Source organism: Lithobates pipiens, unplaced genomic scaffold, assembly GCF_037356315.1.
Source record: "Lithobates pipiens isolate NorthernLeopardFrog02 unplaced genomic scaffold, aLitPip1_a1.2 Scaffold_48, whole genome shotgun sequence".
Taxonomy (NCBI): Eukaryota; Metazoa; Chordata; class Amphibia; order Anura; family Ranidae; genus Lithobates; species Lithobates pipiens.
In genome coordinates, this window is record NW_027507872.1 from 588,872 (window position 1) to 603,641 (window position 14,770).

The following is a 14,770-nucleotide window of genomic DNA, read 5'->3' on the forward strand; positions in this document are numbered from 1 at the left end:
TACATCTCTATATCTCTCTCTCTATATCTATATCTATCTATATATCTATATATCTATATATCTATACACACACACACACACACACACACACACACACACCTATGCCCCCAAAATTTGCACTCGTCTGCTCAGATTTTGCGAGTATATTTTGAGGGCTGGCGAGGACTGCCTGGAGCGAGGGGGGGACCAAGCACCGCCAGCAGCCTGGGTGGAATGGGAGTCCTTCTCCCAGAGATTGGAGGGGAACAGAGCCGCCAAGTTGTTCACAGCGATAACAGCTTTCATTTCACATTGCAGTGTTGTCAGGGTTGCCTTAGCCCTTCCTCCTCTGGGCTGGCCACTCAGCTGTCGGCTAATTGCCAGCTCTCTTCTCTTTCCACAGTTAGCAGCTGTTCCCGATAATGCTCGTCTGACCTGCCTATTTAAAGCCTTCCAGCTCACTCTTTTCTTTGCCTTCGCGTTGGTCACATCACAAGGAACCATCTCCTGCTGTTTGTTTCAAGACTGGCTTGCTGTCATCCCTTCTGGCTTCTTATCCTGCTTGCAGTTGCTCTCCTTGGATCCCTGACTTGTGGCCTGGCTGATTACCTGATCTGGTTAATTAACTTTGGACTGGCTGACAACCCGATCTGGCTACTGGACTCTGGCTATGCTTGACTACGCTTTTTTTCTATTTACCCTTTTATTTTTATTAACAAACAAGTGTGATTTGATTGTACTTCTGTCTCAGTCTGTTTCATGGTTTCTGACAAGTGTTCCCCGGTGCTCGCTGTCATATACAGGCCTGCCCCCTGGTCCCGGGACTTTGATAGACAGATCACACGTCCAATCCTGGTGACTGGTTATCTGTCAAAGTTACCCGGCCAGGGGGGCGGGGCTGTATACGACGTTGAGCGGCGGGAACACAGAAATTGAAATGAAAGCTGTTATCACTTTGTTCCCCCGCGCTGCGCTGTGAACATCCGGGGTGGCTCTTCTGTTCCTCTCCTCCCCTGCACAGGTGGGCATGGGCTGCATCGTAGCTGGTGGGACCAGGCTGCATGGCGGCTGATGGGACAAGGCTGCATTGGTGGGCACAGGCAGGCTGCATTGGTGGGCACAGGCAGGCTGCATTGGTGGGCACGGATAAAGTTGTTAATATTTATTTTTATAACTTAATTCTGCATAAAAAATGTAAGTGTAATTTAATGAGATAATTTATGAGGGCGTGTTTAGGGGCGGGGTTGGGTGGGCCAACTGATGGCGATGAACCCTTGAGGCCTGGCTAGTAGCTCAGGACTTGAAATTTTGAACCCTGTATATATGATGTCCACATGGTAATTAGGGGTGCAACGGATCGTCACCAATCCGTGATCCGAACGGGTCACCCCGCTCGGATCCACAAATGCCGCGATCCACGGAGCGCTCCACGGTCTCGGCCTTAGGAAAGGCCGCGGCTTCGGCCTAGCTCCGAAGCGGCGGTCATCTTTCTACACCCAGGCTGTTTACACTGATCGCACCGACGGAGCGATCACTTGTAAACAAACCGGTTCCTCTCTCCCCTCTCTGTACTAACCTGTACAGTGGACGGGAGAGATCCTGAGATTGAAGCAACCATCCCTCCATACCCTGCAAAACCCCAGCAATACCCCAATACCCCAGCGATACCCCTGCAATACCCCAATACTCTAGCGATACCCCTGCAATACCCCAATACTCTAGCGATACCCCTGCAATACCCCAATACTCTAGCGATACCCCTGCAATACCCCAATACTCTAGCGATACCCCTGCAATACCCCAGCAATACCCCAATACTCTAGCGATACCCCTGCAATACCCCAATACTCTAGCGATACCCCTGCAATACCCCAATACTCTAGCGATACCCCTGCAATACCCCAATACTCTAGCGATACTCTGCAATACCCCAATACTCTAGCGATACTCTGCAATACCCCAATACTCTAGCGATACTCTGCAATACCCCAATACTCTAGCGATACTCTGCAATACCCCAATACTCTAGCGATACCATACCTGCCAATACTCTAGCGATACCCTGCCTGCCAATGCTCTAGCGATACTCACCAATACCCTGCCTGCCAATACTCTGCAATACCCAGCCATACTCCAATATTACAGTGGGGACTATATGGTGGTGGAATTTTTACAAATTAAATTATTTGCCGATCCGAAAAATTATCCGATCCGCGACTCTGATCCGAGGAACGATCCGATCCGTGAGTTTTTTGATCCGTTGCACCCCTAATGGTAATAAAAACAGCTGTAGCGCTGTTTTAGAATTCCTGTTTTCAGTGAGCGGACTGTGAATATTTTTACTAACGTGGACATTTTATATGATTTTTTTAAACAGCTGCTGTTTTTGATTCTTTTTAAATATTGTGTCATATTTTTAAAGATCTCTTATCTCTTCTGCTGCCGATGTGTGAGAGGACTGAACTGGCACTGTGTGGTTGTTACTGTTGGGACTTTGCTACACCTTTGTGTTAGTGTAATTATATATACACACACACACACACACACACACACACACACACCTATAACATTCCATATCTTGGCATAACGTACACAGGGCCATCTTTAATATTGACTGGACTCTGGGCAGAAATTTGCTTGGGCCAGGTCACAGCATATCATTACCAATTACTGATTGGTTGCTTACTGTTCAGTAATACTGCTCACTGATTGGTTGCTAGAGGTTACAGCACATCTCCACACTGCAGAGGGGCATGATATACATATGAATGCTGCCTTTATTACATATCAATGCCGCCACATTATATATGAATGTTCTCGTTATTTACATATGAATGATGGTTATTTACATGTAAACACAGGGTCTGCAGGTGAGTAATCAGTACACAATAGGGCAGAGCTGGGCAGCATTTGTAGCAGCCGTTTACACCGAGATATCTACAGAGCACTGGACTAAAACTTAACAGGCTGGATAGTCTCATAACTTGGGTGATTGATCACCTGAAGCGAGTCTGACATTGGCAAAGCTTTGCTGGACATGCCCTCTGGGCGTAGTTCCTATAACCCTAACCCACGAGACCAATTTTTTAGCAAGCTATGCACAGGAACAGATTAGAGGATGGCCCGTGTCCTGTATTATACCCCAAAATATGGAATTTACAGCACTCCTTTCATCTTACTCAAACAGTACAAGACACAGGCTGGATTTTCATAGTATCTGGGACACCCCTAAACAAATGAATGAGAAGTGGGAAACAAATGATCTATGCAAACAAGCCAAAAAAACGCCAACTCCGTGCTACTGCAAGAACCTTTGCAACCGAAGGCTAAATCCACATTAGCTTGGATTCCGCCTAGTAGTAATTTAGAGACGGTATGAACTGAAGATGAAAGCCTTAGGCGGCGTACACACGCGGGGACTGTCTGCCGAAACTAAGTTCGTCAAACAGTCCGCTCAAACTTTTGAATGAACGAACACGCCCACACACGGCACTTTTTGAGCGGACAAATACGGCAAACTTTGTTCGTCGTACTAAGTCCGCGCAACTTTTGAAATGAGCGGACTCGCCCACACACGAGGCAACAGTCCGCTCATTTCGACGCTCAAAATCGGCGTGGGGGTCCCCCCAAAGTCCACAACAGACCCTTGTCCGAGCACGCTACCCGGCCGGCCAGGAAAGGGGGCGAGCGAGCGCGCCCCCCCTCCTGAGCCGTACCAGGCCGCGTGCCCTCAACATGGGGGGTGCCTTGGGGAAGGGGGGGCCGCGCGGCCCCCCCACCCCAAAGCACCTTGTCCCCATGTTGATGAGGACAAGGGCCTCTTCCCGACAACCCTGGCCGTTGGTTGTCGGGGTCTGCGGGCGGGGGGCTTATCGGAATCCGGGAGCCCCCTTTAATAAGGGGGCCCCCGGATACCGGCCCCCCACCCTATGTGAATGAGTATGGGGTACAATGTACCCCTACCCATTCACCTGTAAAATAAAAGTACCCCAAAAAAAAACACAACACACGAGATAAAATATTTTATTGCACAGCTCCGGGGGTCTTCCGTCTTCGGGGGTCTTGTCCCCCTCTTCGGTTCTTCTGCCGGGCCATCGCGCCTTCTTATAGCTCTTTTGCAGGCGGTGGCCCGGTCTTCTGTCGCCGCCTTCCGTTCTTCTGTCGCCGCCTTCCGTTCTTCCGTTCTTCTCTCTCCGGCCGGAATGCCAGAGCCGCGCTGAGCGGCCACTTATATAGTGACAATGGGGCGGTGTCACATGGTATATGTCACATGGGTTGGTCACATGGTGACCCCACCCCCTTACGATGTCATAGTCCCCATGTGACATCAACCCATGTGACCAACCCATGTGACATATACCATGTGACACCGCCCCATTGTCACTATATAAGTGGCCGCTCAGCGCGGCTCTGGCATTCCGGCCGGAGAGAGCGACGTGTCAACATCTCCTGGAGAAGAACAAGAAGAACAAGAACGGAAGGCAGCGGCGACAGAAGACCGGGCCACCACCTGCAAAAGAGCTATAAGAAGGCGCGGTGGCCCGGCAGAAGAACCGAAGAGGGGGACAAGACCCCCGAAGTCGGGAGAAGAGGCCGGCGGCGGGGAGGAAGAAAGCCGGACTCCTCCGCTAGCAAAAGAGCTACAAGAAGATAGCGGAGGAGTCCGGCGAGAAGACCCCCGAAGACGGAAGACCCCCGGAGCTGTGCAATAAAATATTTTATCTCGTGTGTTGTGTTTTTTTTTGGGTACTTTTATTTTACAGGTGAATGGGTAGGGGTACATTGTACCCCATACTCATTCACATAGGGTGGGGGGCCGGTATCCGGGGGCCCCCTTATTAAAGGGGGCTCCCGGATTCCGATAAGCCCCCCGCCCGCAGACCCCGACAACCAACGGCCAGGGTTGTCGGGAAGAGGCCCTTGTCCTCATCAACATGGGGACAAGGTGCTTTGGGGTGGGGGGGCCGCGCGGCCCCCCCTTCCCCAAGGCACCTCCCATGTTGAGGGCACGCGGCCTGGTACGGCTCAGGAGGGGGGGGCGCGCTCGCTCGCCCCCCTTTCCTGGCCGGCCGGGTAGCGTGCTCGGACAAGGGTCTGTTGTGGACTTTGGGGGGACCCCCACGCCGATTTTTTTCGGCGTTGGGGTTCCCCTTTAAGTCCATTCCAGGCGGCGGAGCCCGCGACGTCTCCGTCGCGGGCCCCGCCTACCTGCACACGCGCTCGAAATGAGCGGACTTCCCTCCGAGCGGGAACAGTTTGCTCATTTCGAAAGTAGCCTACACACGGGCGGACTGTTCGCTCAAACCAAGTTTCAGCGGACAGTTTTTCGGAATTTCCGAAAAACTTTGTTCGTCAAACTGTCCGCTGAAACTGTCCGCTGAAGCCCCACACACGAGCGGACTGTCCGCTGAAACACTGTTCAGCGGACAAAGTTGAGCCAACAGTCCGCCCGTGTGTACGCGGCCTCACAAGCAGAGACACAGAGGCTTTATGTCAGAATACCCAGGAAACACCAAGCGATCTAGTGGAGTGAGCACACAATAGTGCTTGAAGTGTTATCCTTTGGAGCATAAGCTTGTGAGAGGAGTAGTTTTATCTACCCAGCAAATGTGGATTTTGAAGAAGGCCCTTAAAAGTGACCTGTCAGTAGGATAGGTCCATCTTTGTGACAGAAACTGCAGCTTTCAGATAAATTCTGATATCACTGACAACATCCAGACAATGATCAGTAATCTCTTTTGGGTTCTTAGATGCAGAACACATAGAAGACTGTCTTCATTAAGGTCAAGGATTCATACCACCTTAGGTAGAAAGGTAGGCTTTGGGCGCAAGACTACTTTATACTTGTGAAGAATTAGCAATGAATTCTTAAAAGACAGCCCATAGCCCACAGCCCATAGCTCAGATACATCTGACAAATGTGATAGCCAATAATGCAGGAGAGATCATTCAAATTCCCTAATGGGTTTCAAAGGGTGGTTTCTGCAGAGAAGCACCAACTTAATTTTCCAAGGAAGCAGAAGGTGATGTAACGTGGGACTAATCCAATAGATGATAACCACTCCCCAGCTGCTGTTGACCTCATTTGCCTTATGACGAAAGATTATACTACTGTATGAATCCTAAACCCTAGGAAAGATTATAGTGGCCATAAGAATCTAAATAAAGGGCTTTATTGCTTTATTGCAGTGTTGCGATCGATATAGCTTTACATATTCAGCTACAAATGTTAAGCTCTCCCAGGAGGAAGAATCCAAAGAAAAAATACGCAACGTATAAAAAATAAAATATCTTGTAGCGTACACAAGGCTAGTATTCATGCCACAAGAAAACTTAAAGAGGAAGTAAACCCTAATGAGTTTACTTCCTCTTTCATTCCCTGCAAAGGTAAAGCATAATGGACTACTATGCATCGCATAGTAGTCCAATATGTGTCACTTACCTGACACAGGAGCCAGCGATGTCACCGCTGTCCCCTGTAGTCCGGCGCATCCATCTTCTCGGTGGGTCTCGCTGCTCCACCGCTGTCATTCGGCGAAGCAGCATATCGCCGTTGACGGCAGCACGCTCAGTGCGCCTGCGCGCCGCTGTCTACGGCGCATGCATCATGGACATCGGTGCCTGTCTTTCGGCAAATATCTCCTAAACCGTATAGGTTTAGGAGATATTTCTTGGACCTACAGGTAAACCTTAATCTAGGCTTACCTGTAGGTCAAAGTGTGTTGTAAGGGTTTACAACCACTTTAAAGAACCTTCTGCCACAAGGACCAACACGTAAAAAGAAAGTATGTAATAAAAAAATAAAAATCATATATAATGTAATGTTTTGTGGAATTTCTCTGTCTTTATAGCCTGAGGATATTGCATAGAAGATAACCAGGTAAGGTCTCAGCAACCAAAAATGTTTTCTCTAAACCATTTACATACCTGCTGTCTATGAACAATAATGCATTAAGACAACCTATTGCTGATTGCACAAGACAATGTCAAGGTCAGGTAAAAACCTCCCAATTCATACAGCCACATACTGTATATAAAAATGAGGGCTAAACTTCAAGCAGGTCATTTGAACTATTAGGCTCCGTTTCTACTAGTGTGACTCGCTATGCGACCCCAGACAAAAAGTCACATGACAAGTCACAGCCGTAGATTACAATGGCACCCATTCCAATCTATGAGACTCAGTTTCAGTAACCTAGAAAAGGTACCTTGCACTAACCCGATGCGATGTCTGTTGCAACCCCGACCCAGAGACAGAAGCTATATCAAAGCTGCACCCAAAGTCGCATTTCAAATCATGTTACAGCTTCTGCTGATCTCAGAGTTTGCTAGCATCAGCTCTGCAGATTGCAGGTGTAAGGGCCTCTGCCTCCAAGTTAGCACACTACTGGTGGACAGAAACACAAAGCCCATTCACCCTGTGTTTGTGGGAGGCATGCAAACACCCACAGAAGCCAATGCCCAAAGAGAGGAGATCCTCCTAAAGGTATCCATCTTGTGGCCAGCTGCGAAAATTATAGCAGGTGTCAAGCGGAACCTGGAGTACATGGTGTAGCTTTGCAGACCAAATGGAATCTGCTGTAATACGCCTGTGAGGATCAAGGACTGCATCATTCCCCACCTGTTTGCGCTCCCTCCCTGGTGTCTATTGATGGCACCAGTGAATACTAACACAACCACCCTATAGCTGTCCATTCAGGAGGACCTGCAGCATAGCAGACTGCATTCTGTCCTGGCTTACCGACATAGTTCACCTGCCTCGGCAGACAAGAGCCCCTCCCCCCATCTGGAAGTAGTCAGGGACCTCTGCTCCAGCCATGCAGTACTCCCTCCAAAAGAGATTTGGGGAAGCAAGTGGCCGTGATTCATCCACATTAAAAAGCAGCAAACAGCGGGAGCACAGCCAGTAAAAGATATGGTGGTTGACCAAATGTGAGTAAGGGAGGGCTCCCCTAGAGCCTCAGTGCCATCGTAAATATCTGCTTCTCCTCCGGCGGAGAAGGAAGCTTTGAGAAATTTAAGACCAAAATTCGTCATATCTAGATCAACACTCTAGGAATACCTTACAGCACTAGAGCTGGTGTACAGTCATTAGATAACCTGTACCCATCCCTTGTCCTACGGAGAGAGGAAACAAGGTGGCATGAGCCTTTTACAAGGAGACAAGGTGCAGACTTTTACTCTATGACCAACAGCCCCACGACCAGTAGGGAAAAGGAGTGATAAACACACAGCCAGACTCCCCAGACCAGCTCTGCTGGTCTGAGGATAGTACAGAGAATCTATCCAATACCCCTGGTGCCCCCTACACCCGCGAGTAAGAAAAGAGGAACCCCCATTTGCCTCTTACCGTAGGGCCAGAGTCTGCAACTGTCCCAGACCTGCTTCCCTGTATACAGTCTCCTCTCTGGTGGACAAAATGACTTCACCATCTTCTCTGTAGCCCTGAAAGGTCCAGTAGTGAGGATTCTGGTCTGGCACTGTGGATCGGATGCCTCCTATCACTATGCTATCCTATCTATCACATAAAGTATATGTTGGTGGGGCATGGCCAAGATGGCGCTGTGAGAGGTCACACTGTCCGGAGCGCTGCTGGCCTGTGTGCCTTCATGACCCAGGGATCTACCAGATCACAGTAAGAGGCTCAGATTCCCTCCAGTACCAGAGGAAATCCCCCCGGACACGGGCCTGCTCGTGGCAGCTCCTCCTAAGACATCCTCCAACATGGCATCCCAAACGGAGATGGAGGAGCTGGCTGCCTCGACACAGAATGGACTGCAGGACGTTATGGCCGCAATAGCTTCCTGCCAGGCAACCTTGATTGGCAAGCTGGAAGAGGTGCAGCTTGATGTGGGGCTGGTCAGGTAGGATCCAGATAAGATCCATACTCGTGTGGCCACTGTGGAGCAGCGGGTTGGGCAAGCAGAAGATGCGGTGGCGAAACATGTTGCCTCCCTGCAAACTCTGATCTAAACTCAGGGCGCTGGAATACAAAATGGATGATGAGGAGAACCGCAACAGGAGGAATAATTTATGGTTGGTGGGGCTCCCTGAAGGGGTGGGACAGTGGGAAGTCTCCCACTGTCTTTGTGGAGGAGCTGCTCTGCTCCCTTTTACCAGCCGCACAATTCACCTCTCACTACGCTGTGGAGCGGGCTCATAGGATCCCACGGTCCCACAACCCTGTGCGCTCTCCTCCTCGTACCCTGATATTCTGACTATTGAATTTTTTGGATAAAGATGAAGTGCTCCGAGCTGCACGAATGGCCGGATTACTACAACTCCAAAATGCCAGACAGATTTTTCAACTGAAACGCAAAAAACTCTGCCACTTGTTTGACCAAGTGAAAGCAGCGATGCACTACAGTATGTTGTTTCACGCTAGGCTCCGGGTTCAGGATGGCGAGACCGTTTTCTTTTTTACTTCACCCAGGGATGCTGCTGCATGGCTGGAGACACTGCCACCCAGGAGCTAGTCAGTGATTCTGTCAGGGCTGGCTTAGCCCTTCCTCCTCTGGGCTGGCCGCTCAGCTGTCAACTAATTGCCAGCTCTCTTCTCTCTCCAGTTACCAGCTGTTCCCGATGATGCTCATCTGACCTGCCTATTTAAAGTCTTCCAGCTCATTTCTCCATTGCCTTCACGTTTGGTCACATCACAAGGAACCATCTCCTGCTGTTTGTTTCAAGACTGGCTTGCTGACATCCCTCCTGGCTTCTTATCCGGTTTGCACTTGCTCTCCTTGGATCCCTGACTTCTGGACTGGCTGATTACCCGATCTGGCTACTGGACTCTGGCTATGCTTGACTGCGCTTTTTTTATATTTACCTTTTTCATTTTTATTATTACTAAACAAGTGTGATTTGATTGTACGTCTGTCTGTTTCATGGTTCCTGACACATTCCCATTCCTATGGCCTGATTCTGACTGAGTTCACCCAAGGTTAGTGCCACAGCATCACAAGATGATTACTTCTGAGTTGGATGTGCAGCGAGCCAAATTTGCCCATTTCTGGATTCTGATGCTGTGTCCTGCAGACTGTTGATCCTTGCTGTGCCATGTGGATGAAATGACTTGTGCCCTCCTTACCATGGTTAGCAGTTTGTTGCTCTTACTACACAAGGTCTGCTAGTTGCCCCGCTCGTTTTAGGGACCTGAGTTGCTAGACCTTGATGCTCTACTGTTACTCTTCCCGCAGCATGATCATATGCAGAAGGACCTACCAACAGAATGGGACCCTTGCTTGCCCTGTTGCTGATGCAGACTGTGTGGCCTGAAAAACCTGCTTTGGCTCAAGTGATAGGACCTCAAGTATGTACCCCTGGGTCCTCCAGAAAAATAACATTGGCTGTTATGCCAGCATCTAAGACTGGAAGTGCTGGGCCTCTGATTGTTGCTCCCAGCTCACTGAGATACACATCCTCCCTGTTTAACTGACTCACGTTAAATTTGGGGTTAGGGGATACATGCATTGCTTACTTCTGTGGGGAATGCGGGGTGGGTGGTACCTGTTGCCCTCACTTGCAACTTTGATGACATGACTGTCAGAAACCATGAATCAGACCAAGACAGAAGTACAATTAAATCACACTTGTTTATTAAATAAAAATAAAAATAAAAAGGTAAATAGAAAAAGCGTAGTCAAAGCATAGCCAGAGTCCAGTAACCGGATAGAGTAGTCAGTCAGGCCACAGTTCAATAACCAGATTGGGTAATCAGCCGGGCCAGAAGTCAGGGATCCAATTAGAGAAACAGCAAGCAGGATAAGGAGCCAGAATGGATGTCAGCAAGCCAGTCTTTAAACAGAACCTCAGGAGATGGTGAATGCAGAGGTGAAGTGAGCTGGACAGCTTTAAGTAGGCAGGTCAGACGAGCATGATCAGGAACAGCTGGTAACTTTTGAGAGAGATGAGAGCTGGCAATTAGCCAACAGCGGAGCAGCCAGCCCAGAGAAGGAAGGGCTAAGCCAGCCCTGACAAAGACATGCCCAACCTCTTATTCCCAGACACATTGCTGTGGGAGGGTGTCGGATGGTGGGGGTTCGATCTGGCTCCTGGGTCAGTGCACTCCTTGTTTCCCTTTTTGCCTCGCTTTCTGTTTATTTTGCTAGACTGTTATGGTCCAGCTAAAATACTATCCTGGAATGTCCGGGGACTTTCTCAGCTATTAAAAAGGTCTCTAGTGTTTCAGTACCTTCAGGGGGCCATCCCAAATATATGCATCCTGCTAGAGACACACATGACAGGCTCTAGAATCCTCACCCTCTATAAGTCCTGGTTGGGGGCCTCGTATCAATCTCCATACTCTAGCTATGCTCGGGGTGTGAGTGTACTCATCCGGAAGTCATTACCATTTCAACTTTTGGAGGTGTGCACAGATCCAGGGGGCAGATACGCGATCCTACACCTTCTATATGAAAAACGTTTCGTACTTGCCTCCCCCTGCTCAGACACAGGTATTACATGATATGATGCAAATTATGCTTGCTTATGATGCTCCTGACTTCTACATATTTGGAGATTTTAACATGGTCTCCTCCCATAAAATGGATAGGCTACACACCGTTACTAGGTCATCTTCAGGAACTACCTAGATGGGTGGAGACCTATCTGTTAATGTATGTCTGGAGGCACTTCCATCCACATGACCAGGAGTATACATGCCTCTCTACCACTTATAAATCTCTGTCCGGAATAGACCTGGTCTTTGTTTCTTGTACTGCCCTTAAATGGGTCAGAGGGGTACAGCATCTTTCTAGAGGAATTTCGGACCAAACTCCGGTGTGCCTAACCTTATCCCTGGCTGACTCCCCGGGTGTGAGGCTGTGGCGTCTATCCAGGTACTGGGCCCTAGACACCGGGGATTCAGGAGGGGGTGACTGAGGCCATTTGTACCTATTGGACCACTAATCGGAACTCGGACAGCTCTGGTTTAACGTGGGATGCCTTTAAGGCCTGGGTCGGGGGGTATAATTTGCATATCTCTGCTGTGCAGAGGGATGCAAATAAATCCCTGGAGAGCTTGGAGGCTGAGGTGGAGAGGAGGGAGCGGGAGTATGTGAATTCCCCTACTGAGACTGCATATTAAGCATGGCAACAGAGGCTTAGGGATCTCTCTCTGTACCGGGTTCAGCAGACGAAGTTGTCCATGTTGGATTCTGCTCAGAGTATTTGAATTCAGAGACAAAATGCAGATATTACCCTGGAGGAGGTTCAGGCTGCTATAATGGGACTAAAGAGTGGTAAAACCCCAGGAGTGGATGGCCTTCCTACAGAATTTTACTCCCAGCATATAGAGTTGTTGGCCCTCAAGCTAATGGCCCTGTTAGCGGAGCTTGCCGAGCAAGGTGCCCTGCCCAATTCTATGGCTGAGGCCATTATTGTTTTGGTACCTAAGCCCGATAAGGACCCTCTGGACTGTGCCTCATATAGGCCTATCTCCCTATTAAATATGGATGCCAAGGTCCTAGCAAAAGCCCTTGCACAGTTGTCCACTGTTATCTCTGAACTAGTTCATGTGGACCAAACCGGGTTTATGCCGGGTAAGGGCACAGACATCAATATTAGGTGGCTCTATCTGAACCTATCCCTGACACATGACCAGGTAGGATCTTGTGTAGTGGCCTACCTATGTGCCGAAAAGGCATTTGATGCTGTAGAATGGCAATATCTCTGGGAGGTCATGCACAGATTTGGGTTCGGTCCCAAGTACATACACTGTATTCGGATGTTATATGGGGGGCCCAGTGCATGGGTCCGCACTAGTGATCGGGTCTCTGATCCTTTCCCATTGTTTAGCGGCACCCAGCAGGTGTGTCCTCTTTCTCCCGGCCTTTTTGCACTGGCACTGGGGTCCCTGACGATTTCGGTCAGGGACTCCCGGACGTTCCGTGGGCTGCAGATTGGGAGGCTTGAGGAGAGGATATCCCTGTATGCCAACAATGCCCTATTATACCTAAATGATGCGGGCCCTCGTGACACTGGATGCCTTTGGAAGATTTTTGGGGGTTACAATTCGTCAGTCATCTTCCCATTAGATGACCAGGCAGCTGCCACGGCCGAACCTTCTCCCCTATGTTGGGTGACTGAATTCAAATACCTGGTGGTAGTGGTCTCAAGGGATGCGACAATACTATGCCCTTAAAATTCTTCCCTTGCTGGCCCTTCTCAAGTAACTATCCATGGCGTGGGCGGGACTCTCCCTGAACCTCCTCGGGTGTATTACCGTATTTAAAACTATTCGACTTCCGAAGTTCAATTACCTGTTTCGAAACAGCCCAGTTTGGATACCGGCCTCATTCTTTAGAGAAGTTGACAGACATGCAAGTACATTTATATGGAGGGGATCCACTCCAAGATTGGCCAAGTCTACATTGCAACTCCCCACATGGATGCGGGGGCCTTGCAATGCCTAACCTCCAAATTTACTATTAGGCTGCTGTACTGGTCACAGCATACTGGTGGTTTAAGGGGGTGCACACCAACGCAGCTGTGTGTCTAAAGACGACCTCTCTGAGTTCGATACAGGATCTGTAGAACCTGCCATACAGGGGGGGCTGGGACGTACGGAACGGTTTCGATCCCAACTAAAACTACACTCCGGGTCTGGGTGGCGGCCAGGGGGAGATTTGTTTAGGACACAAGCTGGTCACCGGTGCAGCCTCTTTGGGGAAAACGATACCAGATCCTCAGATCTGGGCTAGGTTTGTTATTAAATCCCTTTGCGATATAATGCCAGAGGGTACGCTACTTCCTGTGCCACTACTAATACCCCTGATAGGCATGTACCAATGCCGAAAGGCTTTATGCAAAACTTGCGAGTTTGTCCAACATGGAAAAAAGTATTTTACAACCAAAAGGTAAAAAATACATGCTAAAGGAATTCTTCAATTGCTCGTCCAACTTTGTTGTCTATGGCCGGAGTTGTCCATGTGGCTTAATGTATGCAAGTTGGACAATTAGGGCCCTGAGACAGAGGTTTGGCGAGCATAGGAGACTCATTGAGGGGGGTACTAACCCCCATAGCGTCCCTCTACATTTTTCTAAGGTTCATCAGGGCTCTCCAGCTGGTTTAAAAGTTTGTGTTATCGAATAGATCTTCAGGTCCCTACCAGTAGCCGAAAGATTCAAAAAGCTCTGTGCACGAGAAACCTATTGGATGCACTTTCACCAGGAGGGATTAATGAAAGTATTAAGGTCGCTACCATTTTATAATAATTTTGAAACGATAATGTTCCTGCTATGTGGGCTTAATTGTTTTCTCAGATTCATGTATTCTTTACTGAACCTCAACCTAAGCCTATTTAATAATGTTACCAATACTTGCAGGTTTCTTTTTCCTCCTTTTTTAACCTGCTCTGTCCATGGGGGTGGCGGGTGTTTCTCTTTCTTTAGTCTAAGTATAACAATATTACTGTGGTTTCCCCTCCCTCAACCCCCCCAAAGCAACAGAACATTTCCTCTCCGAAGGTCCCCTTAACCCCAGACAGGCACAGTTCATCCTGGAGGCTACACAATCATCAATCATACTTTAATTTACAATACCCAATTCCATGTTTGTCATTAAAAAAAAAAAAAAAAAAAAAAAAGAATATCATAGCCAAACATTGGTGCATCCGGCCCAGAGACCCTTTTTTAGGTTCTTCCCTCACTAAACAACCTAAGGTCCCTATCGCAGAGCAAAAAAAATTGTATTTTTAAAACAGCTTACCTGTAAAATCCTTTTCTTGGAGTACATCATAGGACACAGTCTCAAGTAATTACTTGGTGGGTTATAGGCCTACCTTCAGGTGTT

General features: G+C 48.8%; 1 protein-coding gene across 5 annotated transcripts in view; it reads right to left on the reverse strand.

Annotated features, from left to right (window-relative positions):
* The window catches only part of LOC143957013 (membrane-bound acylglycerophosphatidylinositol O-acyltransferase mboat7-like), a 788,470-nt gene that overhangs the window by 547,006 nt on the left and 226,694 nt on the right, over positions 1-14,770 (reverse strand). The window lies entirely within an intron of this gene.